The sequence below is a fragment of the Melospiza georgiana genome, chromosome 2 (genome assembly GCF_028018845.1).
Source record: "Melospiza georgiana isolate bMelGeo1 chromosome 2, bMelGeo1.pri, whole genome shotgun sequence".
Lineage (NCBI taxonomy): Eukaryota > Metazoa > Chordata > Aves > Passeriformes > Passerellidae > Melospiza > Melospiza georgiana.
Genome location: NC_080431.1, coordinates 82456359 through 82483637, shown reverse-complemented (window position 1 = coordinate 82483637; position 27279 = coordinate 82456359).

Genomic DNA, 27279 nt, shown 5'->3' with positions numbered 1-27279 from the left:
AGCACAGCTTGTGGTTCTGGCCACTTGCCACAACTCCATGACAGTTTTATTGCCATATGTAAGTTCTGGCCCTGTGTCCTGCCACTTTCCAGAGAACTTTGGTCCAGCTGATCTATTGCCAGCTATGAAGATGTGGCCAAATGTGATACAGGAAAACTCTTTGATTACTGATGTCTAGGTGCATGCATATTTCTCCCTTAAATGAAGTATTGGATTACTAGAACACTGGCCCATAGTATTCTTGTAGCCAGAACAAGGTGGATTGGGTTGGATGAGGGGACTACAAAGTGAGTAAAAAACAGGTCGGACAGGTGAACTAGAAGTGTAGAGGGCAACGTTCCAAAGTCTAATGGGTAAGTGGGAAGCCACTTGGGAGTAACATTCCTCAAGGGATAAATACCATTTAACACACTCATCTACAAGAGAAAAAGGAAGCAGAGAACACCTTGAAGAGTTCACAGATGACACAAACTTGGATTAGTGGTGGGTGTTCTGAAGGGCACCACGGCCATTCAGAAGGACCTAAATAAGCTGGAGAAAAGGGCTGGCAGACATCTCACCAAGTTCAACAGTGACAAGCACAAAGTTTTGCAGTGCTTGCCAGTGCAGGCTGACTGCCCAGGAAACACCTCTGCAGAAAGGCTTTAGGGTCCCAAAAGACTACTGATTGAAATCAGAAGTGCACTCAGCAGCTATGTAGGCCAAGGGCATGCTGGACTGCAGAAACAGGAGAGCAAGTCAAGGAAAGGGATCATTTCCCTCTGTTCAACACTCAAGAGGCTGCATCTGGAACATTCTTTCTTGTTCTTTTCTTCCCAAGGTATGAATGATCTTCAGATACTAAGTGGGGTACACCACAAGAAAATAAGGAATCTGAAGCACTTAATGCATAAGAAAAGGTTGAGGAGCCTGGGTTTGCTCATACTGGAGTAGAGATAGTTGTGGGGGACTTACTCGATGTCTTTGACTAATGGGAGGGTTATGGGAGTCAGACTCTTCACAGGGGTCCAAGCTGAAGGGATGAGAAGCAGTGGACACAGTTGCAGCAAAGGAAATGCCACAGTTTATAATCTGGAATGCCAAGTGCATATTCCCAGACTCACTCCTCTTGTGTGACATCCATTCTGGGATGACATCCTAGATTCTTTTACTTTGGTGACATCCACCCTGAGGACCCTCTTTTCCACCAAATCTGTCCCCTAAATCCAGTATCTGAGACATCTGAGCCCTCCCAGTTAAGTAACCCCACTCTCTAGGAGTTCAGCCTGCTGGTACCTTTTGGCTCAATCCTCCAAACACAGCACAGCAGGACTGAAAGCAGCACAAGTTTCAGGGAAGAATTATTTGATCTCACAGAATCAATTACATTTTTCAATGTCCTAAACTGTTATAGACTCCTGAAAATGTCTCCGATCCCATGAGATGCGGGCATTTTTGGTGAGCCGGGAACTTTTGGGTAAACCTGGACTGACTTGTCTTCTTTTGCAAATGTATATTGGATGTGATGTTGGTTAGCCCACCTTCAAAATTAACTCTCTTTTCTCCTCCCTGCATGCTCTGGTTGGAGAAGGCAATTGCACAGTCCTGCTGTCCATCCTCCTGCCACTGCAAAAGTGTGGCATTTTTGTTCAGATGGGTCAAAAATTAGGTGACAGCTGGGACCAATGCAAAATACAGTGTGGTGTTCAAAGGGAACAAACATTATCTCTTTTGTTGTAAATGATGAGCTATTCCTGCTTCAGTGCTTGTTTGTCCCTTCATAGAAGTGTGGCGAATTCAGGGGCTTCATGCTGGGCTTTCAGAAAAACAGGAGTTGGCCAAGTTTTTCTTTTGTCTTTTAGTCTTTAGTTCTAGCTGGATCACATTTTCCATTATATCCTCTGAAACTGCAAGTATCTTCTTTAAATTGATGAACATTAAAATTTGCAGAATCATTCAGGTTGGAAAAGGTGTTTAAGATCATGGAGTCCAGCTGTAAACTTCCCACTGCCAAGTCTCTCTAAACCACATCCCTAAACTGCAGCAGTCACTAGTCTGTCTCCGACACTTGATACCATATCAAATGCCCAAAGTCTTGTACACACCAGTATAGTAGGAGTCTTAGTAAAATATCTGTATTGTATATTGAATATCTGCATATAGGCCTCACCCTGATAAGCCCTGGTTGTTTTTGCTAGGCTGCAGCTGCAATGTCCTTAATTGGGCTGCAGCTGTAGCTAGTGAAGATAACTAGGATAAAAGGAGCTGGGCTTGGCCAATCGAGTTGAGCTGACAAGGAGCCCTGACAAAGAAGGAGCAACAAGCAGGAGAAGAAGTCAGAGCTGTGAAGAACTGCCCCCAAGAAGTATCACCAAGAACGTACGAGACTTTAGAAATATGATTGCAACAGTATGGGACTTTAGAAATGCGACAAGATTACAACACACCAGCACAAAAACAAGAGGAAATGGGATCCTAGAATCTCTTGCTGAATGTCTCTTTAAAATTCACCTCTCCATTTTACATCCCATCTAGAAATTGGAAAAGCTCAGGGCATGACACATGTTGTTGCCATTTGATTCAAATAAGGGGCAGCTGGAGGAGGCAGTGGACAGAAGAGGAAGAGCTCGACACTGCATTTGAACTCTATTGTGTCTTTCAGTGAGCACAGCCCCTGTGGTGTCAATGGCCTTCCTGCTGGTGACAATGTTTCTGAGGCCATGTAGATGACAGCAATTAATGGTACAAATTAATTGTACAAATCTGTCTGTCTTCAATGATAGCTGGCTCCCAGCTGCTCACAGTGTGCCCCTACACTCCCAAAACAGTAATCACACAGCACTCAACATCCCAAGGACATCTCCTGGACCCTCTCACCCTTTACCTGATGAAGTGCAGGCATCATTGTATGCTGAGTGAATGCTGCTTTTGTGGGATCCAGCACACTGCCATAGAATTTGTTAGGTAATGGTGTAGCTACACAACATCTACCTTTTGACAATAATTCACAATGAGTGTGGTATCTCCTCTAGAGAATACATCATTGTCAATTTCTGTCAATAACACAAACTCTGATTCATTTTTGCAGTAGTCTTTCTTGTCTGAGCACCAATGTCCATATTTTCTTCTACCTGTAGTTTCACACCATGTCAAAAACTTTTGCTCCCTTCTCTATTTTTTTGTAAAGCATTATAGCAAAAATCCCCTTCACCCATTTTCTTTTTCAGATCTATTTTTCTAGGAATCACTGTTTCTCCCTATGTTTCATCCTTAATCTTTTCTCTGCAGACAATGTTTTGCTCATCCCAAAATCTGCAATAGCCAAGGGAGCTTGTTATTCTTGTGCAGGTCACTCTGCTCTCTTTGCTTCCTTTTAAAACACAGCACATCCCAACTCTGCTTTTCTTGCTATTTCTGATAACTTAAATGTAGGCATTGTTAAGTGTTGGACTATCAGTATGCATTACTTCCTCAAATTCTTCTTTTTTTCCTTTGCTGTATGAAATTTCAAGGAGGATACATCAGAAGAATATGTCTTTCCCTTATTATATTCTCCCTTTCAATTTGAATCTTTTTAGTTTCAGAGTTACATGTGAATTACTTGGTTGTACAGGAGCATGAGGCTTGTGAAGAACATCGCCTAAGAGACTGCCAATTTCTTGCAATGTTAGCCTGTGGTCCAGCACTGTGCCAGAGAAAACTCTGAGATCCAGACAATGGCAAACAAGGACTTTTCTGGGAATTTCATTTTGCAGTATTGGCTTCAGTTCATCCATAAACTACCAGAGGTCCTTCCCACTACTTTAACTGACTGATGTAGTATTTTCCTTGCTTTTGCTGATTTAGCCTGATTTCAAAGCAACTGCTTTGGAGGTCTTGTTCAAGGTTTTCTTGCCACTATCCCTTCTTAGTCTTCCTCATTTATATCTTTCCCCAGTTCACGAGCCATGCATTTCCACTGCTCATGGTATAAATCCTGATAGGTATGTCAATATGCCTCGTGCAGTTGCTGACTTTGAGGGGGAACTTGCTGTTCATTAGCTGCTTTCTTTACTTTGAATCAAATCTGATGTCTCCTCTTTCTGCAGCATGGACAAAATAATTCAGCTCCTTTGCATGGATTTGCATTTTGCTGTGATTCAATTTTAGGCTGCAGTCTCTGCTTCAGTAGGTAATGCTGTTAGTTTTGGAGGGTTTTGTCATGTTTTCTCTGGGTCTGTCATTCATAAGAATGTCATCAAAAGTGACTCCTGCCCTTCATCAGCTTCATGTTATTTTAGGAATATTTTGGGAAATATCTCCAGCACAGGCAGCATTTTAAGAGGCTTAAAATTGAAATGTTGTCTTCTTAAAGTCATTAACATTCTGCTTTCTTGGTCCAGCCTGAACTGCCTGTGCCTAGATGGAACACAGTTCATGTAGTATATTTTGTGTAGAAAGCAGGTAGGTGATCTCATCTTGGGTGTGTAAAGTGCAATGTTTTACTGCTTTCTTTCTGTCTCAATAGCCTTTGCAGCTACAGATTATGATGATATTTCTCTCTTTCCCTGTGATTATTGTGAAATATCATTCCAGTGCTTTCTCCATTGGCTCAATTGTCTTTAGCTGCAGCACAGGCTCTGCTCCCCAGCCCTTTCTGAGTCTTGCTGCTGGTGGATGCCATGGTCTGTGTTCATAATTGTAGGCAGCAGCTACTCTCTTGCAGGGGGGGGGTTGTATTTGAACCCCAAGGGAGCCTGGGATGTCATCCTCAATGATTCCTGCCGATTCAATTCTCCTGCAGCAGCAGAGAAATCATCCATCATTCTCTGCTGCAGCACAGCTTCACTGCTGGACAAGTGCCCCATTCCAGCCTGGCAGGCACAATGAAACCACGGCAGGGAGCAGCAATGCCCAAGTGAAGAGGCAAGCCTGAGGTTCAGAGGGGAAATTGAGAGCCCGTGGCAGGGTCAGGGCTCCCATCAGCAGGGTACCAGCCTGGCAGGAGCACAGCCATAGTGCAGCTCAGGCAGCAGCCAAGCAGGAGAAGGCTGTGACTTCAAGCAGTTCCCAGGATAAAGAGGAGGGGGTCTCCCATGAAAATATCTCAGCAGATCTTTGCAGGGAATTCTCAACAAAAGCTGCGAGCAGCTCTTGTTTTCTCACCAGCTCTGACCAGCCAGCTGGTCTGAAGCTGCCAACCAAAATCCTAGGAGAGTGACAGTACCCTCAGGGCCTTGACACACTCTCCATCCCATGTCTTCAAATTCCAGGAAAGCATTTGGTTTTCTCTTCTGTTAGGCAGACTTTGAAATTTTTAATCAAATGTCAGGGACTTAAGATTTTTTGTCCCAGGACCAGTTTTCCTGGCATTTTTCTATCACAGCACTGGAGATACTTGACACCTTGATGTACATGTGTCTGAAACACTGCATTTCCCTGCTGTGCCAAGCGCAGGTCTCTGTATCCTGCCCACCTCACAACAGTGCTCACGGGACAGCTCAGGCTGTGCTCCTTCTTTACTCTGTCCTAGGGTGGTAACTGCCCTGTAGAGCCATGAAAAGATCCAGTGTCACCAGTGTGTCTCCTAGGCCCCACAGATCATTTCATAAAGTCATGGAAGTTGGAAGGGACCCATCAGGATCATCAAGTCCAACTCCTGGCCCTATGGGAAGAGTGCAATGTCACTGCTGCTGAATTGCTGTCCTTGGAAGTGCTCTGCAGTCACACCTGTGGGTGTGGCCAGGTCTCTTTCCATCTGCTCAAATGACAAGCTCACACCTGGACTGTGGAGAGCCAGGTCTGCTGGTTGCTTTGCACAGTGCAGTGCATCACACCAACACCCTGCTGATGTGCCTCTGCTGCTGGCTCCACTTTAACTGCTGGGCATGACTCAGGCCCTCTGCTACCTCCCTCCCCTCTCAGCACTGCCTGTGGCACTCTGTTGCCCTTGTCTCTTCATCTTATGAGGTAACACCAACCCAACTTCTTCTTGATGATGCCTGCGACCTCTGAGCTCCCTCTGTTCAGTTGCTAAATGGGTCTTCATTGCTAATTTTCCTTGTGCCCGTTTCTGGTTTGACCCTGTCAAAACCTCCTCCTTCAGTACACCATTCCTCTCTGTCCAAGCAGAATTTTCCTTAAAGCCTCCATTATCCACTCACTATTTGTTGTCATCATATCACAAAAGCTCCATACCTTCTTGGTGATTTCTCATGGACAGCTCCTCACAGCACTAACTCCTTCCTCTTCTCCACAGTACAGCCAACAAACTCCAGCTGTCTCCTCACCCAGCTAACCCATTCTTTTGTAGCACTCTTCTTCTTATTGGACACAGTTGTGGCCTGTTAAGGGCAGGCCTGTTCCTAATCTTTGGGGATTAGTACAGCTGCAACTCCTCAGGTGTGAGATTACCTTCTGCACTATTTTTATTTTCTTACATTCTACCCCCTCAGAACTACTGGGCTCTTCCTGCCCAGGTTTAGGTATTTTCCTTGATAATTAGTGTTGTGCAGGTATTTTTACCTTTGCTGAGCTTTGTTTCTTTGTTCATTTGCCCTGAGTTTCTAACCAGTCACCACAAAGCATCCAGCTCCAGCCCACCTACTTTGCTGTCTTTCCATAAGCTCCCCATGTCCCTACTCTGCTCCCCTCTGCTCCTTCCCTTGTGTCCTGCTCTCCTCCTATGAAATGCTTGCATTTCTGCCCACATCGAGGAGGGAAGTAATATCTTACCAGCTACTGCTTAGAGGACATTTAAGTGTGGGTTGCCAGCAACTGAAACCATCCTGCTCCTGCTCCTCCCCATCAGTGCATGGCTGAGCAGTCACTCAGATCAGCACACTCATCCAACAGACATTTTCCTGGGGTAATTTCCAGCCAAATAACTCAGCTCATCTGATTCAGATCACAGAATCTCATGCCAGGTCCAAGTTGATAAGAGGTAACCAGAAGCCCCCAGGGGAGCAGAAAAAACCCAAGGGCCAGCCCCTCTTGTCAGTAGTGCAGCATCAGGGTAGCTAAACAGGACCATGAATCATGCCCTGGGACAAAGCAGTGACAAGGAGATGCTATTTGGCTTTTTTGAGCAGCCTGATGACTATCACAGGTCTTCTGCCTTGCAGGAAGAGGTTTAGACATTTTTCTTTCTAAGTAACACTATCAGGGGACCAGAAAAAGCCATATAGAGGTAATTATGCTCAAAAGCACAATCAGAAGAAAAAATGTGCCTGCTGGCTCTGCAGGCATGAAGTCCAGTGTCAGCAACAGTAACACAGGCCCTGAGCCACAATAAGAGTAATAAATAACAGCAGCAGTGAGGGCTGCTTTTCTTTTGCTAATCTGGGGGAACTCTCATGGAACACTGCATGGGTATAAAATGGGTGTAAAGTCCGAGCAAAATGAAGGATATGGCTCTTACTCCATGCAGGACAGGCTGTTCAAGAACTCCCTAAAATCAGAGGAAAGTCACTGTATTGCTTGGCACCGGCCCAAAGTGATTTCATTTTCTGTTCAGGATTAAGATGCATTAATAGCCTGAGGGCAGCAGTTTCCTTGCCAAAAAATGCCTTTCCTCCCCGCCCCCCCCCCCCCATTTTGTTTTAAATATGAAGGCTTGCAGGTCAGCAGTGAACACTCAGCGAGTATTACTTGAATTATCAAATGAAAGTGCAGCAATATCATTCTCTTTCAAGCAAACACTGACTTAATTAAAATGTGCACTCTGAACTTGGAAAGTTTCACATTATTCATGAGAAAGGTAGGGGTTTGTCTATTGCAAAGGCAAGCTAAAAATAACCAGAGATACAGAACCAGAAGGGCAGCTGCTAAGAGTAAGGCACTAGAACTTTTTCTGGCAAAGCTCTATCTCCAAGAGTGTCATTTATCCTCAGACCATTCTCTCATCCCAACCAATATAGCAAAGGTGGAAAAAGCCTTCATGTAAATGTGATTATGCTGGCCACAAAATCCTTTTGGCCAGAAAGCTGTGCTCTCTTTGGGGAAACAACATAACCTGTATGGGCCAAAGCACTTCTGACCAAATTATGCCCTAGGAAGGGAGTAAGGCTGGAAATCTAGGTGAAGGCAGCATTCAAAGGCTGCAGTGAGAAAAGTTTCCAGCTCTCAGAGGCCCAGTCCAGCAAATGAGGGCTACCTCATGCTTCTGCCACAACCTTGTAGACTTGTGTTCTTCCATTGAGTGACTTTTTCCATAGCAGGGCTAGGATAGCAAGTGGCACATCTGCCATTGCCTACAGCTCTGTAGCACTGTGGGTATCTGTGCAGGTCTCCCTTTGGGTTTCAACAGGGAACCAAGGACCTAGACAGCCAGAATGTGCAGTGGGATGGACAAATGTGGGGCCAAAAAAACCTGGAGTGCTCAGCACTACAAAAGTGGCAGTAATTTCACATTAACAGAACCAAAGCGTTTTCACCTTAAGGTTTTGTTCAAAGGACACTGAAAAGGGAGGAGGAGAATTAGAACTTATCTTGCTTATCACATTAATAAAAGTCTGTACACCGACTAAAGAGATGCCTTACCCTTTCTCCTCCTTCCAAACTCCTTTCTATTGCTTTGCCCTGAGACTGGAGATCAATTGATGGGTGAAGTGACATCCCAATATAAAATCTGCCTTCTCTCCACTGCACCTGTCATTCTCTGGCAGGTTGATCTGAAACCACAAAGCCACATTAGTCATCTGAAAATCCTAAGCAAGATGTTTCCTGTCTTACCTGTGTAAATTTGGGTCAATCTCATCTGCTTCAACATGCCCATTTGATAGCTGATGGAAGCCAAATATATGAAAAGTGTGTGGGCAGTGAAGGTTGGCCAGTTTGCAGTACATCCAAGCCAGTTCAAGAGCAAAGGCTTTCTTCTGAGATGAAATAGTCTGCAATCCTCCGTGCAGGTAAAGTAGGATAGAAATCTCCTGGCAGTAGATGAAAACTGGTCTGCTTGCTTAAATTATGCCCTTAACCCTAGTTTGGAAGAACTGGAGGAATTCTTATAAAAGATGCTTAGAGAGAATCTGGTAGGTGGGGGCAGGATGACCAGCAGCACACTGCATCCATCCCAGAAGCCCTGCCAGAAGACACTGGAGCTGTAGCAGTCCTTGTGGGACAGGGGAACTGTTGCTGCACAAACACTGCACTGCAGAGGCTGGCTGGAACAGCAGAAAGTATCTCTGACCTAGAGCTGAGTATAAGGCCAGTGGTTGACATCAGGTCTATGCCAGGAGACAGGCAGGGATCCCTTCCCCATCTTTCAGAACAGGAGCTCCAGGAGTAGCTTCTGCAGTACGGGCTGGGTACCATAATATGCAGCCTTGCTACACCCTCCTGGTCTGCTGGGAGGTATCTGTTCATCCCCAGAGAGATGCTCTCCTTCATCTGCCCACACCTCCAGGAGAGAAATGGGAGTGTGTGAGGAATTTGATGCATCTGTTCTGTGTTGAGTTGAATAAAGAGGAGCATTTGTCTCTCCTCTGAAGGTACCATCTGCAAGGGATGCCGCGCTTGAAGATACTGTGAGACTTTAGGAGGTGTTTTGGAAGAAGTATGGCCATTAAGCAGAATAAAGTATTTTCATTGTAAGGAAGATTTCAACAAACAGGAAGGTAACCAACCTTCAACTACAAAATAAAAACAAGGTAAAACATGACTAAGAAACAGGACAAATTTTATCTCTAAAGGTATCCAGAAGGAGAGGAATTCAGATTGTGCATTGAAATCCCTGAGGGCTCATCACAGGAGCAGATTAGTATAGGTACCCTTGTAGAATGAATACTGAGCAGCTCTTCAGGTGCTAGCTGAAATAACATGCAGATAATAGCTCTCTTGGGGCACCCAGGTTTCAACATAATGCTTGTCTTGATTGAGGAGGAATCTTAAGGTATGAATGGGCAGAGTGCCGTGCTTCTATGGGGGACTCCACATCTGATCCTGACAGCTTGGAACAGCTGGAGGCGCGGGAGATAACATTGTGGTTGTAGCTACAACCTTGAAACTCAAAAACCTGAGTGGCACAGGTGAAGAGCAGACTAATGATCTACACCCTGGGCAGGATGTGAGAGAAGAAGCCAGTAAGAAACCAACTCTGAGTCTTTCAAACAGCTCATTTTATAGAAGACTGTCGCAGACATCTTTTCACTAAATATCCTTTCTTGGGATTTTTTCCCTTCTGAGAAGCTGAGGCCTCAGAAACAAAATGCAAACAATGGTTATCTACTGCTGTGGAATGAATCAGGCGGATTTTTGATTGGGCCATCTTGAATGTTTACAATTAATGGCCAACCACAGACTAGACAGCTTGGACTCTGTCCGAGCCACAGACCTTTGTTATTCACTCTTTTCTATTCTTAGCTAACCTTAAGAGGAAACCTTTCCTTCTATTCTTTTTAGTATAGTTATAATGTGATATATATATAATAAAATAATAAATCAAGCCTTCTGAACATGGAGTCAACATTCTTCTCTCTTCCTTCATCCAAGAACCCTTGTGAACACTGTCACAGACGACAGATAAAGAAAGCTCTGGTTATTTGTCACCAGTATCTCAGAAATGCAATTGAGAACCAGGATCCTGTTGGGCTGGATGCTGATCAGAGGACAGAACCCCTGCTATGGGTTTCTGCTGGGAGCTGAGAGAATCCACTCTGTGTTAAGAAAGCCTATGGCCAATGTGTCCCTGTGTTGTGGATGGGCAGCAATTCCACCTCATTTATTGGAAGTTTTGTACCATTCTTTGATGTGTGACTCTCTCTCCAGCAGTTATCCCAGGGATTTTTGAGGGCTAATTTTGTGAAGCAGTATCAGGCTGCCATAGCTGGATTCACTACTGAAAACTCTGCGAAGAGCACATGGGGCCAGAGCAAACATTAACTCTGCTCAAAAAACAGTGAGTCCAAAAAAGACAGGGGCAGGAGAGAGAGAGCCTTCTCACAGCAGCAGTTCAGCCCTGGCTCTCCTCCTGCCTGCTTTCCTACCAGTCAGAAACATCCAGCTTTGGCTCTAGGGCTGGCAGGTTGCTGACTATGGCACTTGACTACACCTTGTCACCAGCCTCTTCTCCAGGCTGTGCTGCTTGTTAAGGTTGTAAGAGAGCTGGGACCTTGCAGGTTTGCCTGGCTTGATTTTTCTAGTTGGGTGAAGCAGAGATGGTTTACATAATCTGATCTCCATTTTTCCTTTTTTTCCCATTTTTCTTATTGAAAGGCTCATTATGACCCCAGGGTGAATGCTAATCCTATAATCTGCTGCAGATTCTGTTTGTGTTGAAATGCCACCTGTGTAAACTTATTCTGCTCAGACCATGCAGAGCTTTGTTCATGGAGACTTGTATCTGTACTGGGGAGGCCAAAGGGTTATCAAAATAGAAGTATCTTCCAAAAACCACCACAAAAGATGCCAGCCAGTGGCACTGCAGAATGAAAGCAGACTTGCTGGAATCTGCTGCAGATGAGCAGATGAGAGTCCTGCTTTGACCCCAGCATTGCTTCTGTGACGGTGAACAAAGGCCACCACTGTCCCTCCATGCACAGGAGGGTTGTGTCTCTCTCAGCAGCAGAACTGCCTGTTGTCCTTACCAATGCTTTAGCCAAGCAATGTCACCCTTCAGGTCAGGTTGCATCTCTGTTTATTTTATTAAATAAAACAGAATGAAAGATTCAAGGGCTGTGGGGCATGGGCATCAGCCATGTCAAGCCACCTAAATTCTCCACTAGAACAGGGTGGCTGTGTTCAAACTCCTCTTCCCTGTTGGTACATCTGTAGACCTAGGGATGCTGCCAAACACCAGGAAAAGTGCTACCTATACTCACGCAATAAGTTTTTCAGAGCCTTAAAAGTGCATCATGGGCTTGATCCCAGACCTGTCCAGGGGGCTCTGAGGTGAGAAACTGACACCAGACTCAGGGTTAATTCATAAGGAAATAATTGGGAACTGCTCCTCCCCAAGTTCTCATTTAAATGGTATCTAGTCCTTTTCCAGGCTGGAGGTGACTGGCACAGGCCAAAAGGGTGGCCAGGGAACACAACCATTAAGTCATACAGAAGTTGAGTCTTGGCAGTGTAGACAAAGCCTCTGCTAACACAGCTGGCCAAACCTGGTGCATTCCTGCAGGGGTTTTGACTGACTGGCAGCCCAGTTCAATCAGCCAAGGGCAAACCATGCCCCTGGAAGCAAGCCATAACAATGAACAGAAAACATGCTTAAAAGAAAACGAACTCAATTTAAAACTTTTAATTTAGGGCTGTGTGTGTGCCAACCAGGATCACTCAGCACAGGAAAGGCATAACAAATATCCCTGGCTGAGGTGCCATGAGATCTCCTGGAAGCCCAAAGCTCATTTCATTCATGCTTCTGTGTGCAGCAGCAAAACCATATGCCAAGCACTATCTGCAAATTGAAGAGTCTAAGCTCCCTCCTGGGCAAGGAAAATGTCCTAGCTTTGTGAACAAAGGCATTGTTTAAGACTGAAAGCAGGATAGAACATTTGAAATAAGTAGCAAGTCAAAAAATATGTCTTTTTCCTTCAAATTTTATCTTTTGCCTCACAGCCAGTGCAGGCTTGGGAAACAAAAGAAGTGCTTCTGCCATACTCAGGCAGTACTCATACTTCTCCTCTGAGGGACATGGAGAGCTGCTCATGCAGAGGCACTGGAGAGATGGACCTTTTGCAGGCTCCTTCCCCAACCTCTGCTGATGCATTTCATCCCTCAGCTCTGCTGAGCCCACTCCCCAGTAGAGCGGCAGATGAAAGGTGGGAGCACACTGGTACTGCTGGGGCTCACACCAGTGCAGTAGCCACAGCTTTTATCTTTCCTCCAGCCAAGCAGTAGGAAAGATCTGGGAGATGGAGGCACTCACAGGTGGGGCTCTCAAGGCACTGCACACCTCTCCTCCCCATCCTGTCACACTGCAGAAGATAGCCCTGGAAGAAGAGCTACTTCATCCTTGGAATCACAGTAACAGAATGGTTCAGGTGGGAAGGGACCTTGAAGACCATCCAGTTCCAATCTCTCTGCTGTGGGAGGGGCATTTTCCACTAGAACAGGGTTCCTAAAGGACCATGAAGGGAATTTAGACAGGGCAAAGGACTGAGGCTGATGTTTCCAGTGCAATATTTGCCTTTTCACAGCTAAAGTACATGAAAACAGCTAGACTGTTGTGTGAAGTTTCTTTTAAAAGTTGAGGGTGTTTTTTGAGAATGAGAACATGACTTCACAACATCCACTAAATAACAAGGATTTAAAGCTGCCTCAGATGAGCACTTCTGCATTTTGTTCTTGTCTAATGAGGACATAATAAAATATAGGAGTTTATAGGAGCCCATAGTCTATCAGACACTATAGAAATACAGGAAGGGTGGATATTTTTTACTAAGCCACATTCTGATTTACAACAGGCTTCCCATGAGTGACTAGTCTGGCACCAAACTGAGTGTTTTAGTGTGGCTGAAGTGGGAGCTACAAGTAAATGAATTCTAAGATATTAAAACCCTCAGACATGTCATCTCTCAGGCAGAAAAACCTCCCAGCATCAGGCTGCTGCTTGCAGTCCTCCACTGCACAAAAGCATTGTTGCCATGATCATACAGGGACCAATGAACTGAGACAGTATTTTAATATGTAGCTATAAAAAATCCCTTTGCAAGTTGAATCTATGTAGGCCAGATGTCTATTTGGGTGGAAAAGGCTGGCTTTAAATATATCATGAAATAAATAAATAATTTAAGGGATTAACATACTGAGTGCATGTCATAAAAATACAGTCTCCAAACAAGAAACATTTATGCAAAACTGAAAAATGAAATAGAAGCTGAGTACTCTTTTCTAGTAATCCAGAATCCATAAAAGTTGCTTCCAAATGGCAAGAATAGCTTTTGCTTCTTGTGCAAAAAGAAAAGCTGAAAGTCCTCTTCCAAACAGCAATTTTTTTGTCCTGCTAGTGCTTACATGATTCTGAATTTCCTAATTTTTGATTTCTTGAAATTTCTGTGAGCAACAAAAAAATTAGCAGTACTATCATACAGGTAATGCACCAGTGAGCACAAATTTCAATTGCAAAGTAGTTTCTATTGTTATTAATTTGTTAAAACTATTTTTGTTCGCTTGCTGTTAAAAAGTTTTGTTTGAAAGGCAAACAAACAATTAGGGGAATATAAGTGTTCTGGCCTTTCAGTTTGGATATAACAACATTCCTATTTCACTGCTGGAACTTTGGCAAATTCTTTACGAACCTGATGAAACTTCAGGCTTTGCATTCCCACTTGAAAGCAAAAATAAAGCAGAAAAACCCCATTAAGACAACAAGCCAACAGTTTTAGGCTCTTAACATATTTGTGAAGAAATAAAATGTCAGTGATCGTGCACTCTGTTTCTGGCACACCGATAAAATAAATCCCAATCTATTATTGTTTCATAATTTGAAACCAATGCTTACATGTCCACTGGGTTTATTGAGCTGAGCATCCTGCTATGCATAGAGCTAAAGAAATAATTTCTTAGCCAACAGACTATTGCACCAGCCTTCCTTGGTAATTCATTTTAGGTGTGACTAACCACAGAGTCTCCCCACACAAGATGTTTTAATTGTTTCAAAGATTGCTATGCACATTTCTAAGCTCTCCTGAGCTCTCCACAACAGAAAATTCTCATCAGCACCTAATATAATATCCAAGAATAAACAGGTCCATTTGGTGAGATATCTTTGCAACCACATGCAAGCTTTTTCAGCTATCTATGGATGTGTTGTTCCATGTTCCTCCAGCAACTGAGCTCTGAGCTTGTTTTGGTAGAAAATGGAGTCTAAGGCAGAGAGATGCCTTGTGATAAAAGCCTCCTCGCTCTAGTGCTCCGTTCTGCGGAAAGGCTGAAGGTGAGGCTGAAAGGGGGAAACTGTGTGAAGTTTTTACTTGGAAAGTCCTCTTAAAGTTGGCAGGTTTTAAGATATTGAACTACAGCTCATGGTAACGTGCCACTGTACTGATAAGGAAACAGGTCTGGGGACCTGATGCTCAGGAATTACTTTCCTGTCTCTATCTCTCCTAACTCCACACACTGATTCCTGACATGATCCTGTGTTGCCAGCACCCAACCATGCGCACAAGAAGATGCAGGAGGGGAGAGTCCAGCAGCCCAAGTTTTGCATGAGAAAAGGTGTTGCTGACTTCCTCTAGTGGCAAAGCTCATTAGGAATGGGAAGTTAGCAGGATTTTTGTGGAGGCTGTGTCTGCCTAGGAGCAGCAACATAATTTTATTCAGGATTCAAGAAGGCTGCAAACTGAGGATCCCCTAATTTTTGTTGCAAGATCCCTTCAGCAGGGGTGGATCTGCCTGTACTGTGCTGCATCTGCAGCATGATGGAAAGGGATGGTCAGTTGCTCAAGCATCACACAGGTGCTGTGCTGAGGTAGCTCACATAAAGTGCTTTTGCCACACTCCTCTAGGTTAAAAGCAACTGCAAGAAACTCATTCTTCAAGGACAAAATGTTCACAGTTTGATAAACAGATCACTCACTCTAATCACAGGTGTTTTTGTCAAAATCTATTTGGACTGTGCTCTCCCTGCAAGCAGGAAAACACTTCTGCTTGCTTTTCTCCCACATCTGAATCTGAATCAACCTAATCTTTCAGTATGAACTATTTGGAGCTTCCTAATTCTGCTGTGTGATGGACTCACTATAAAGCTGTGAGAGACAGATTGGGTATTGAAGCACTCAGATGCTGACAGCCCTGGCTGGATGCTTTGAGCTGCAATAGCTGTGTTTGGCAGGGAATATGCTCTCATTGAGAAGCTGGAGGACTCCTCCAAAACCTGCCATCCCACCTGGACAATGGCATTCCCAGCACAGGAGAGCCTCTGACTGCAGCAAGGAAATCCTGGCTGCAGTGAGGGACCCCGCCTCCCACGGGAGCTGCTTGAATTTCAAGGGCAGTCCAAGCCTAATCAGAGGCCGAATATTTTGGCAGGTGTCAGAATGTACAGACTGCTTTGGTGTCCTTGGACTGGGTATTTGAAAAGGTTTTAAACTTCTCCCTCTCCTGTTCTGCCACCAGAGGGCACGGCTCCCCGCTCTGCCAGGAGACGCATCAGCCTGCAAGGACAAGGGGGATTACCTGCTGGAGAAGTTTGATGTCCTTTTTCTCCCACCTTCCCTATACCTGCATTTCACACTCTTGGCTGGACCTAAAGCCCTGTCTAAGAAGAAAATCCCCTGAGAACTTTAGCCGAGGCGGAAGGGAAGGCAGCCGGCTGTCACAGCATGGCTTGAGGCAGCATCTGACACGTTGAGCCCCCTCAGAAGCAGCTCTGCCACCACGTTTCCTGTTTCAGATCTGCCTCGTTTGCTCTGTGCTCCGGATCTGTGCAGCAGCCGTAGCCCTGCCTCAGAGCCGTGGGACATCAGCCACTGCCTTGGCACACGGGGCTGAGGCTTCCTGCAGCTCTTCACCCGTGGGAAGCAGGCTGGGTTGTGAACCAGATGCTCGCTCCTCCTTCGCAGCCATTTCAGAACTACAAGATGCAGGGCAGAGAGTAATAGGACAGTGACCTTTTCCTGCAGTGACCCTTCAGTAAACACAGATTCTATTTTATTTCTTCTCCAATAGTCACACTGCCAACACAGTGTGACAACCAGCATATCCTCCCTTTGATGTGACAATAGAAATCTAACCAGAGCAGCCACAGATCTGAACTTTTCTCATCTTATTCTTCTTTTTTTTTTTTTTCCCATTAAAAAAAATATGGCTAAAATACAGACTATTATTTATGCCTTTGGGAAGTCAAAGTAAGGTGAGTTCAGGAACACTGACAGTAAAACAAAGAAGAAACACTGAATGAATGGTAATTTACACTAGGCGGAGGTTCAGACCTACTCAGTTTACAGTGAGGCTTTCCAATAGCCATTGGGAACCAAAAAAATTTACCTTTCAGCAAAGCTGTTAACCTTTTCTCTAAGGAAAGCACTTCTGAATCAGCGTGGCCTTTTGGATGCTGAGTGAGGATTCAGGACTAATTTCCTAGAGGTATTTCTCACTGATGAGTGCTCATTCAGGAATTCATGCAAATGTATTTTAGGTTGTGAAGTGCTGGAAAATTGCTTGCACTTCCTCATGAGATGTATATGTCCGGTCTCCAACAGTGGTATCTTTCCTGGCTTGATGTTTAGAATAACCAAACTCCAGGTGTGGACATTAAAAGTCAGAAGAATCAAAAAACTGAATTAGTGAAACTTTTTGGTTTAGTTTGATGAACTAAGATTTTGTTTCTCCTTAGTTAATGCTAGAACAAGATGCATAAATTGTTCAGATGAAAATATGTATGGAGTTATAAATACCTGTAATTTTCCATCCATGTGAACTGAAGTCCATGCAAAATAGGCAAACATGGTCTTGCCAAAGCAGCCTCATATTTTAAAGGAAGAAATACAGCAAAACTTATTTTTATTTTTTGAAGATACAAATGGATATTGGAAGGTACTCTGAATTGGACTCTAGCAATTCACTGGTAAAAGTAAAAAAAAAGACAGCCTAAGATGTTGCTCTGTGTAAATGCCAAATATCAGAGCCTGTTGTGCTGGAAAAGGTTAGGAGTTTGAAAGCAGTTATATAGGACATATAATTTTCCCAAGCAACGAAGATTGTATTCTTATGCAAATGATTAGGCTACTAAAAATACCAGGCAATTGGAAGGACCAGCTTTATATAAGCAGAAATACACACAAATCAGCATTCCATGAGGCTCACCAGCAGGCACCAGGTCTTTTATGGGTGTTTTAAACATCTGCTCTCAGCCTCTCTCCCTGACAATTTGTCTCTTTACATGCACCAGATGCTTCCAAGGCTGTGGAGCTGCCAGGGAGTCAGCCCAGGATATTCAGAAAGGGAAAGTCAATTATCATCAGTGAAGAGGAGCACAACATGGATGAGGGCTGCCTTCTCAGGAGACTGGTGGAGTTCCTCCTGCAGGACACAAAAAATTTGGGCAGTAAAAACTGTGGGCTGCAGAAGCCCAAGGTAAGGTCTCCAAGGAAATTCTGGGAAGGTGTCCTTGATGCAATACAGCTACTGCTCTTCCTCCAGGCCTGATCTGCAGCCTGACAGTGATAGTCCTGCTACAAGAAGCAGGAACAATGAGAACACATCCTCATCATGGTAAAACCCCTGTGATGTGATCCATGATTTCTTTCCATATTTCTTGCCCAGCATAAAGCAACTAATAAAGTTTGCTCTGCCCCTTCTTAAACCTATGTCTTTCCATTGCCAAATGGCTCTTAGTCTTCTCTACCAATGGCACAATATTGTGGTACTGAGGGACTCTGATCTGGCAGCACTGTGGCACCACTGCATTGATCTTGGGTGAAAATGTGCTAGAAATGCTTCTGTATGTATTTCCAAATAACAGGGAATGTGAGCAATCTACAGCATCCCTGAGCAAAACTTCTGAATTAGGTACTCAGAAAAAGCTGGACTGACTCCTGACCTTGTGCACTGAGGACATGGATAACTCAGACATCAAACTCTCTTTTTACCCAGAAATTCAGCCTGTGAGAATCTGCTTTGTGGCCCTTTGGCAGTGACCAGAGGGGAACATTAGCTTAGCTTCCCATGGTAAGTTTTTGCTTCAGTTCTTACTCATTCTTTTGTAGCATGACATATTGTGCATGGACCTAAGAATGTGCATGCAGCCCTAAGAATGAGTTTTGATCCCATCATCAGATGGCAAGGTGTTTTGACTTTTAATAATCCACCACAACTTGGGCCTGGCAGTGTATTTTCTTCTCTTTCCAGCCCTCCCACACACTGTATCTTTTTAACCTGAGTTGGCTACCAGACCAAGCAGGGGAAGATTGATTTTGTCCTGTTCCTTTGTGCCTTTGTGCAGGGCCAACAGAGCTGCTTTTCCTTTCTGGGGAAGGGCTCCCAAAGAGACCCCTGAGAGCCCTCTGACAGGGATCCCTCTGGACACATCCCTGAAGCTCTCTCTCATCTGGGCTTGAGATCTTAAGTATTCAGTGTTGCTGCACTGGGCTCTGTGTAAATAAGGCTTGTGTGTTTTAATTTTGCCCCTATGAGGTTTTCTTTGGGAAAGTTAACAACAACTGGAAGAGTTCTATTGCAACCCCAATATTATTTTCTGATCCAGATGCTTATTTTAACACTGTACCCAGAAACAACAGGAAGTTTCTCTAGAAGTGATGGCACTGCAGCTTCTTTAAAGCAACTAGTATTTTTGGCAGCAACTATTTTTACCCACAGAATGCAGCTCAGGGTTAAGACTGAAGGTAGAAGAAACATTACTTATCACAGCTCCATTTTGCTCAGTGTATTCTTTAATAAACTTTATTTTTTCCCTTTAGAAGTTTTTCTTTGGGCTGAACCCCAGCATACTAATCAGAATTACTTCTGATCCTATCTACTTTACTGCAGCAGCCAAGACATATCTTGAAAACATAGATCAAGTTTTGCATTAGATCAGAGATCCCTTCTTTTCTGAACCCTTTTCTATTTTACTAGTTTGGGACTGCATTGCTTAAACCTCCTTCCCCATTCAGCTGAGCATAATTGTTGGCTACCTAGTGGAAAAACATTCTAGGACTCAATAAAGAGCATCAGTTTTGCTAAAATACGTTTGATGCTGCCTAAAAGTGTACAGAACTTGTTTTGACTCTTTTGGTCTCTGCAGAGCAGTGTGAACCCTTGTCGAAAAGATTTTTTTATAGGAAACAGTTTTGCTGCATCACTGCTATTCACCTCCTGCTTTCTGCAGAGCTTCACTGATCTCAGCTCAAGAACAGCAGCTGAAGTTTCTCAATAATAATAATAATAATAATAATAATAATATCAACAACAACAACAATAATAATCCTCTTGGAGCAGGACTCCAGCACACCTGTATCACACCCACCAGACCAGCATGTGCAGAGTCTCAGGAGACTTTGTTCACTGGTGCAGAAAGGAGCAACCTAAAGTTACTTTGTAAACTGAAGCAGCAGCTATTGATAATTGTTTAGAAAACACTTATGATTTGTTGTTTATCCTTGCATTTCTGCAGTTCTAAACCAAACCAGCCATGTTGTCAGGAGCCAGCATTTTCTGAATACCTCGTGTAGCCTTTGCTACGCTTGGAGAGACACAATGCAGTAGGAATTGATTTGAGAAAGCACAGAGGTCCAGCAGCTTTTGCTGAAAGGAATTTTCTTATATTTTTATAATGATGATACAGCTGGGTTTGGTTGAAAAAACATTATTAAAAATAACAAAACCTGAATTGTTTTCTTTTCCTCTCAGTTTTCCCCTCTTGTTTACTCCTCTGTTTCCCTTAGCAACTGGTATAAAGAGGAGAAAAGGAGGTGAAAAATAAACAAACAATTTTTTAATGGAAGGATGAGAAAATGCTTCTGTTTCTGTCAAAAAAGCCAGAAATGTTGCATCAAAACAGCAAATATGTGAAAATGGTTGTTGAGGGAAATTTTGTCAGACTGTTTTTATTGGTATTTTTACCACCACCATCAATAACCCACTATGGTCTCTGCACTACCTCTTAGTGCTGGAAAAGACTGGTGACCTCCAGAAACCTTTGGACTGGATCCAAAGATTTGAAATCCTGAGACAGGGTCAAGCCATAAGAGCAGGGGGGGGGGCGAGCAATGTCCCAAAATGCAGTTCCAGCTGTTGGGTTGTTCATTCACTTCTCCTGTCCTAAACTAAAGATCACCTTTTCCTCCTCACATACTGGCCTTTCACTGCCACAGAGCACAAACAATAAGCAACTGCTTTACCAGAATAAATCACTTTGAAATATCTATGCTCTGATCAGCTAATGCTCTGTCAAAGGGACACACAATCCTGACTTTTCCTTCCTTCCAAGAATAAGGTATTAGGCAAGGACAAGCCAATGCTAACAACATGGTCAGCCTTAAACTCCTAGGGACATCCCTCTGCATGCCCCAAGGTCACCCTAGGGCCAGGAGCACAGCAGTACTCTCTGTAGGAAACTGTTTCAATTCAGCCCTGATCAAACCTGTGACTGTCTAGACTCTGGGACCAATAAATACTTTTGCACTTCTGCTTCTGAACAAGGTCAAGATAATGCAGTGAGTGACAGATTGTCCCTCCAAGACCTCTCACCACGGTGTCACATCTTGCAGTTGTCTTCCTGTGCACCATGCACAGCACATCAAAAAGTCTGCGTGAGCAGTATGCTACATGATAGGCAAGTCAGAAGAATTTGTCCCAAACAGAGTCAAAAATCAAGACAAAGCTGGTGCCAGATGCTATATAGGTCCACTCAGAGAAGAGAGAGATGCTGGTATTTGGAAGAGGTTGTGCTGCAAGAAAATAGGATAAAAATCTATAAGCTGTCAACTGAAGTTGTCAACTGCCTGACAAATGTCAGAGGTGGGACGATGCAGCCAGAGGTAACTCTGCTCTGCAGGTCAGAAGGACCTTTTCTATCATTGCCTGGAAAAAAGGCAGCATTACTGTCAGGAGCAGATCTCACTCCTGTGATGCCTCTGCAAAAACTATGTCTAAGAACAAGGAAACCAAAGCTTCATCATTTCACTGATCTTAAAACATATGCAGGGGATTTTTAAGATTAGGGGCTCAGTTTCCTCCTTTGTTCAAGCTCTTTTTACAATTAAGGAAAACAAGGAAGGGTCAAGAAGTTGACTCAGCCCCACAAGGCAAAGCAAAAGGATGGGAAATAGGGTCTTGCTCTGTGCTAGGGAGAAGTTATGTAACTGTAAAAAAAAAAGGACTTTAATTCTGATGACTGTTGTGCTGCAAGTGTTTTATCATATTTCAAATTTTCATTTGGATTTGAGACAGATTTTAGCATATTATTTTATCTCATGAGTATATCCCAGACAGTCTCAATTCTTCATGAGAAGGACTATCCTGAAAAGAATTAAGCAGGTCGAGAGGTGAGTCACCACCCTTTTTCTTTCAATTGCTGAGATGTGTTCAGTCCTCAGGGAAATTATGGAGAAATGCAACCTCCCTATTAATTGGTCCAGAAGAAGAGGCATCTCAGCCAGCTGTGAAAGACTGATACAGACATAACAGCACCAGGCTTTGCAATTTCCCTTGGAGTCATTCTGTTTGTGACTTTGTGCTGTGGGCAGCTCTGGTCACTGCAGGGACTGGTGGGCTATGCTGGGAACAAGAGAGGGCTGCCTCCCTGGAGCTTGCAGCAAGACCAACTCAGCAACAGAAGGTGGGGATACCATGCCTGTGCCTGAGTCACAACAAACTCTTTCCTGACATTTGTTGGACACAAAGAAAGGAGGGATTCACCATGAAAAGCATTAGTACAGAGATGGATGGGCCCTTCTCCACAGCCTTCACTGTGATATTGCTCAGTAAAACTAAAAGGCTGGTTGTAGAAACTGAGTTTGATCAGCCCCCCTGTGGTGAGGAGAACCAGCAAGCAGTATGATGGCTGCTTGCACTTCCCTTAGCTTCAGGCCCAGGAAGATGCTGAAATAATTCAAAGCAAAGGAGGAAGAACTTTGAATGCTCCTGCTCCCAAATTGCTGTGTACACAATGCTTGATTCAAAGAAGATGAGAAGAATCAGGGAGCAGAATACCAAAAAGTCACCAGTTGCCATCTGTCAAGCATTTGGCAAGTGGCTGCCACCACAACTGGATCTGCTTTTGAAGATGTTTGGATGGAAGTGAGTGAGATATGTCCAACAGAGAGCAGGGAAAAGACTGAGGAGCAAGTGAAGGAGGCAGAGGAAGTCAAAGTAGGTTGAGGGATTAAAGAGCCCCTTTTCAGTGCTGAGAGTGTGGGAGAACAGAATTGGGCAGGGCTAAAACATTTGCAAGTGAGTAGGAAGGAAGCAGGTGCATGTAATGGGATGGAGTGGGGGGCAGTAGGAGAGCAGGAAAAGCAGTGTGTCTAAAGAGTCCTGCAAGGGTCACACCATGAGTAGAAATCTTCCCTTTAAGGACTGAAATCACAATTACACAGGTTGAATTAGGGAATTATGGCACTTTAAATAGAAGTGGTTTACACAAAGAGCAAACCTCTCTTCTAAGAGGTTATCTAGAGAAGTATGGAAACATTCATTTAGGAAGCAATTTTTAACCTTGGCAGCTGCCTTACCCTGTCTCTTCAAAAAAGCAGGTGAAACCTGATGGATACAGGGCTCTGCAATACAAAGGCATATTTCTTGTTTAGTGAATGTTCCTGATTTATACAAAGATAACAAGAATCCAGGGACGTCACTGTTCTGCCTTTCTATCTCTATGGGTCAGAAGTTTAAAGTTCTAGTATTGCCATAATTTTTTTAAAGCACTGAAATACCCAGTCTGGACATGGTGTATCTTTCCCACTAGCTGGCATTCTGCAGCAACAGCCTCATTTGTATTCTGTCTTTTACTTCAGCAAAGAAAAAAACCACTCTGCATTGCCTCAACCAAGTCCTTCCCCACTGCAATACAGAGACTGCCAAAGAGTCACACTAAATTCAACATGTTCCTAGGAACATATTTTATTCATACTGATGGTCTGCTTCACAGTGTGTTCCCAAATACTTGATTTAAAATTTAAGCTCCATACTTCTAACAAATTTCATAAAGCAAAACAAAGTGAGCATCTTTTTCTACATAGCAGTTCAACAGAGCTGCTTCTCCTTCAAGGCTCATCTATCACAGATTTCAGGCAGGAGGCTTTTTCCCCACACAGAGTTGGAGTGTCTTCCTGTACAAAGGAGAAATTTGTGACTTCTGAAAGAATCATTGTCTATAAAGTCCTACTTTTTTTTTGAGTTAAAAATTATTTTCAGGTTGTGGATAAATTTTGGACCTGATGATGCCACAAAGAGAGGCTTCCTCCAAGACAATGTTCTTGAGTGGACTCCACCTTGGCAGGCAAAGTCCCTAACTCCAAACCCACTGTTGAGGCACTGTATTTCTGTCTTGACAAGCAGGAGTACCCCTGTCTGTTGGGGATTAAAGTTTCCCTGACCCCTCCTGGTTGGATCTTCACACAGCAGGCTTTCCTTTACAATCTGATTCTGTTTGTGAAAGAAAGTCCAACTAAACCCACCAGGTAACTTCAAATAAGACATTGCAGTCAATGTGAAAGCTTTGTGGGCCAGAGCCATTTTTCTTTGGGCTCTCCTTTGCTGTCAGGAAGTCCAGCATTTCACCTGGGTCTGAGAAGAGCTTACAGGAGCATCCTCCATGTGCAATAAAGGCTGTGTAACATTTTGCTCCAAGCTACACAAGTCATGGCACTCTGTCACACAGTGGATGCTCAGGAGCTGGAAAGTATCTGGGCTACACTAAACTCTTGCCAAAACCCATGAAGAAAAAATTAATCTCTAAGGGATGGTTAAAAATGAATCTCTAAGGGATGGTTCACCTCTCAGACATGTTTTGGGCTAAGAGGACTCTCCATCTGGAACTCTCCCCATCATGTCAGAGAGAAGCAGGCAGAATTCACAGCAGGCACTGCTACTTTTCTGATACCCAAACTGAATGAGGCAGATCTATAATTTCTTTTGTGGGCAGAGAAAAACACCTGCAGAGAAATGGGGAAAAAAAAGAAGCATCAGCTTCTGGTGATGGTCTGTGTCAGGAGATGCAGGCCAGAAAAGATGCCTCCCCTTACGCTGCATAAGCCATTTCCTGCAACACTTGAGTTTCTCCTCACTGACTCCTGCTAGCAGCTGCTTTGTGAATTTTTTCTGGCAGCCACCTGAGTTCACCCTTGGCACCACATACAATCCCCAGAGCCATGAGGTTGAGCACTGCTCCATGAGTGACACTGCAGTCCAGGAATGGGAAGATTGGGCTGAGCTGGGAGCCAGACAAGGTGATGAGGGCAGGTCCAGTGGCAATAACCATCACCAGCTGCAGTCCAGTGTCGTCCAGGCAAAGCCAAAGTAATAAGGAAGGCCTGAGGTCAAGCTGGGAACTTGAGCCAAGCCCAGATACAGCACACATTTCACACAGTTCAGGCCAGCTCTAAGGCAAGGATCTCAGCTTCATCCTGCACCTGGGCCACGTGGAGGGTGGTTGGAGCAATGACAGCTAGCTGGAGTACCCCAGCTCCTGACAGCCATTGTGAGGGGAAGTCTAGGAACAGTGTTAGCCCTCAGCTGGCTAAGCACTTCTAACACTAAACACACGACTGGACTTCCCTCAGACATGCAGGGGATGTTTCAAATTCCCACCCTACTCTAAGACCTCTTCCTCTCCCACTCTTCATTGATACATAACTATTAATAGTTTCTTGAGCGAGGAGCTGGAAGCAGAGGGAGAGCTAAGAATACAACACCATTAAATGCTACAATCAATGACTTGCAAAGGAGTGAAGAAGGGATGCTGGCTGCCAGCTTATCCTTCTCTCACAGGGCCGCCCAGGCGGCACCAGCTCCCTGGCTGAGGCTATAATTCAGCATGAGTCCAAAGTTTTCTTTCGACAGGAAAAGCTGAAACAGCAGAGGGCTTCTTGCCATCGACTCTGGACAAGCCAAGGAGAGGCAGGAATGGTTTGTTTAATGCCATGTCTCATTATTCCTGGCACTTCATGACTCATTAAATGTCCTAGTTTTGTAACTAACTCCTGCTGAGCTCAACATTTGATACACATTTATGGGTGGCCTGTTGGCTGTACTAACAATTCATAATTCCCCTAACCATCTTAACTCCTTCCTTTGCATGCTAGGCTTCCTTTAAACAACTATAAAATAAAGATACTGAGGACTTGAGTTCTTAACACAGAATGAATTACATGTATCTGGAAAATTTATTAAAATAGCTATATGCTGCAGTTAGATGTACTCATTCTGAGCTCAAATAAACTGTGCTGAATCCTAATGCTGCTTACACTGCTCCCTTTCTGTATCCATTTGGCTTTTACCACGGATAAATCCATGCACATGAATGCTTGATATTGATGCCCCTTCAAAAGAAGGGCAGCAGCACACTTGACAGTATTTATTCACCTGTACAGAATAGAAATAGGAGCCAAATGACCCTTCTTGGACATAACATATAGGAATTAGAAGTTAGGGGCCTCTGTTCAGGAACTTTCTTGTGACATGAGTGATTTTGTCAGCTTCCCTCATTTTCCAGCTTGCTTTCTTTGCAAAAAGTCAGTGAGAATTCATAGCAGAGCCTACCAACATGTTGACCCAGTCAGACAATGGATTCAAACAGGGCAACTGCAAGCGCTCAGCACAAGTCTGACAGGCACCAGTATTTTTGGAGTTGACAGCATATTTAACCTGTCTCTTCTGAAAACATCATGCATGGTCACCTTGGAGGTAAGTAGACAGATATGTGATTTAGGTTAATTTTTCTCTCATTCACTTGAAGCACAGAATCACTTAGCCTGGTCGCACTGAAAAGAGTGACTTTGAGTACACAGTTAAAAAATTCAGTCTGCGTATTTCAGGGCATGACTGAAAAGCCACTAGCAAAATCACACAGTTCTAAACTGAAGGTATCTTGGATTACTTTAAACTCTAGGTGGAAGCTATTTGCAGCTTCAATCAGAGTGTCATAGAAGTGTGTCTGATTTCAGGCTACCTTGTATGAGAATAGTCTGAAATCCAGTGGTGTCAGACAGCTTTCAAACTGCTTTGTACTGGGTTTGGTTGGGATGGACTCTACTTTCTGCATAGCAACCTATAGGTTGTGCTATAGGCCGTGCTCTCATCTGTGGTTAAAAGAACACTGGTAGCACTTGGGTTTGGGAATTGCTGGGCAGTGCTAGCACAGTGTCAGGGCTTTCTCTCCAACACCCCACCAACAACTTTGGAGGTCTGTAGGCTGGAGATGAGCAAGAGATTGGGAGGGGAAATAACCAGGACAGCTGACTCACATAACCCAAGGGACATCCCATGCCATATGATGGCCTTCTTAGAAATAAAAGTTGAAGGAAAGGAGAATGATGGGAGGACATTTGTGGTGGTGCCATCTGTCTTCCCAAGCAACTGCTATGCCTATTGAGGCCTTGCTTCCCAAAAAACAGCTGGACATCTGCCTGCTGATGGGTTGTAGTGAATTAATTCCTCTTTTTACTTTGCTTCCATGTGCAGTGTTTGCTTTTCTTGACAACTGCACTTTTATCAAACCATGAGATTTTCTATGTCATTTTCTCCCCCAGCCTTTTCAAGGAGAGGAGTGAGAAAGCAGCTGGGTAGATGTCTGGCAGTCAGTAAAGGCAAACCCTCCATGGGGTTCTGGACAAAGATTAATTTTCTTGACTGTTCTTTCCATTTTGGTTACTGCTGATGGCAAAGAAAACAGATGATGTAAACTTCAAAGGCATTTTCATAGGAGAATTGTCAATT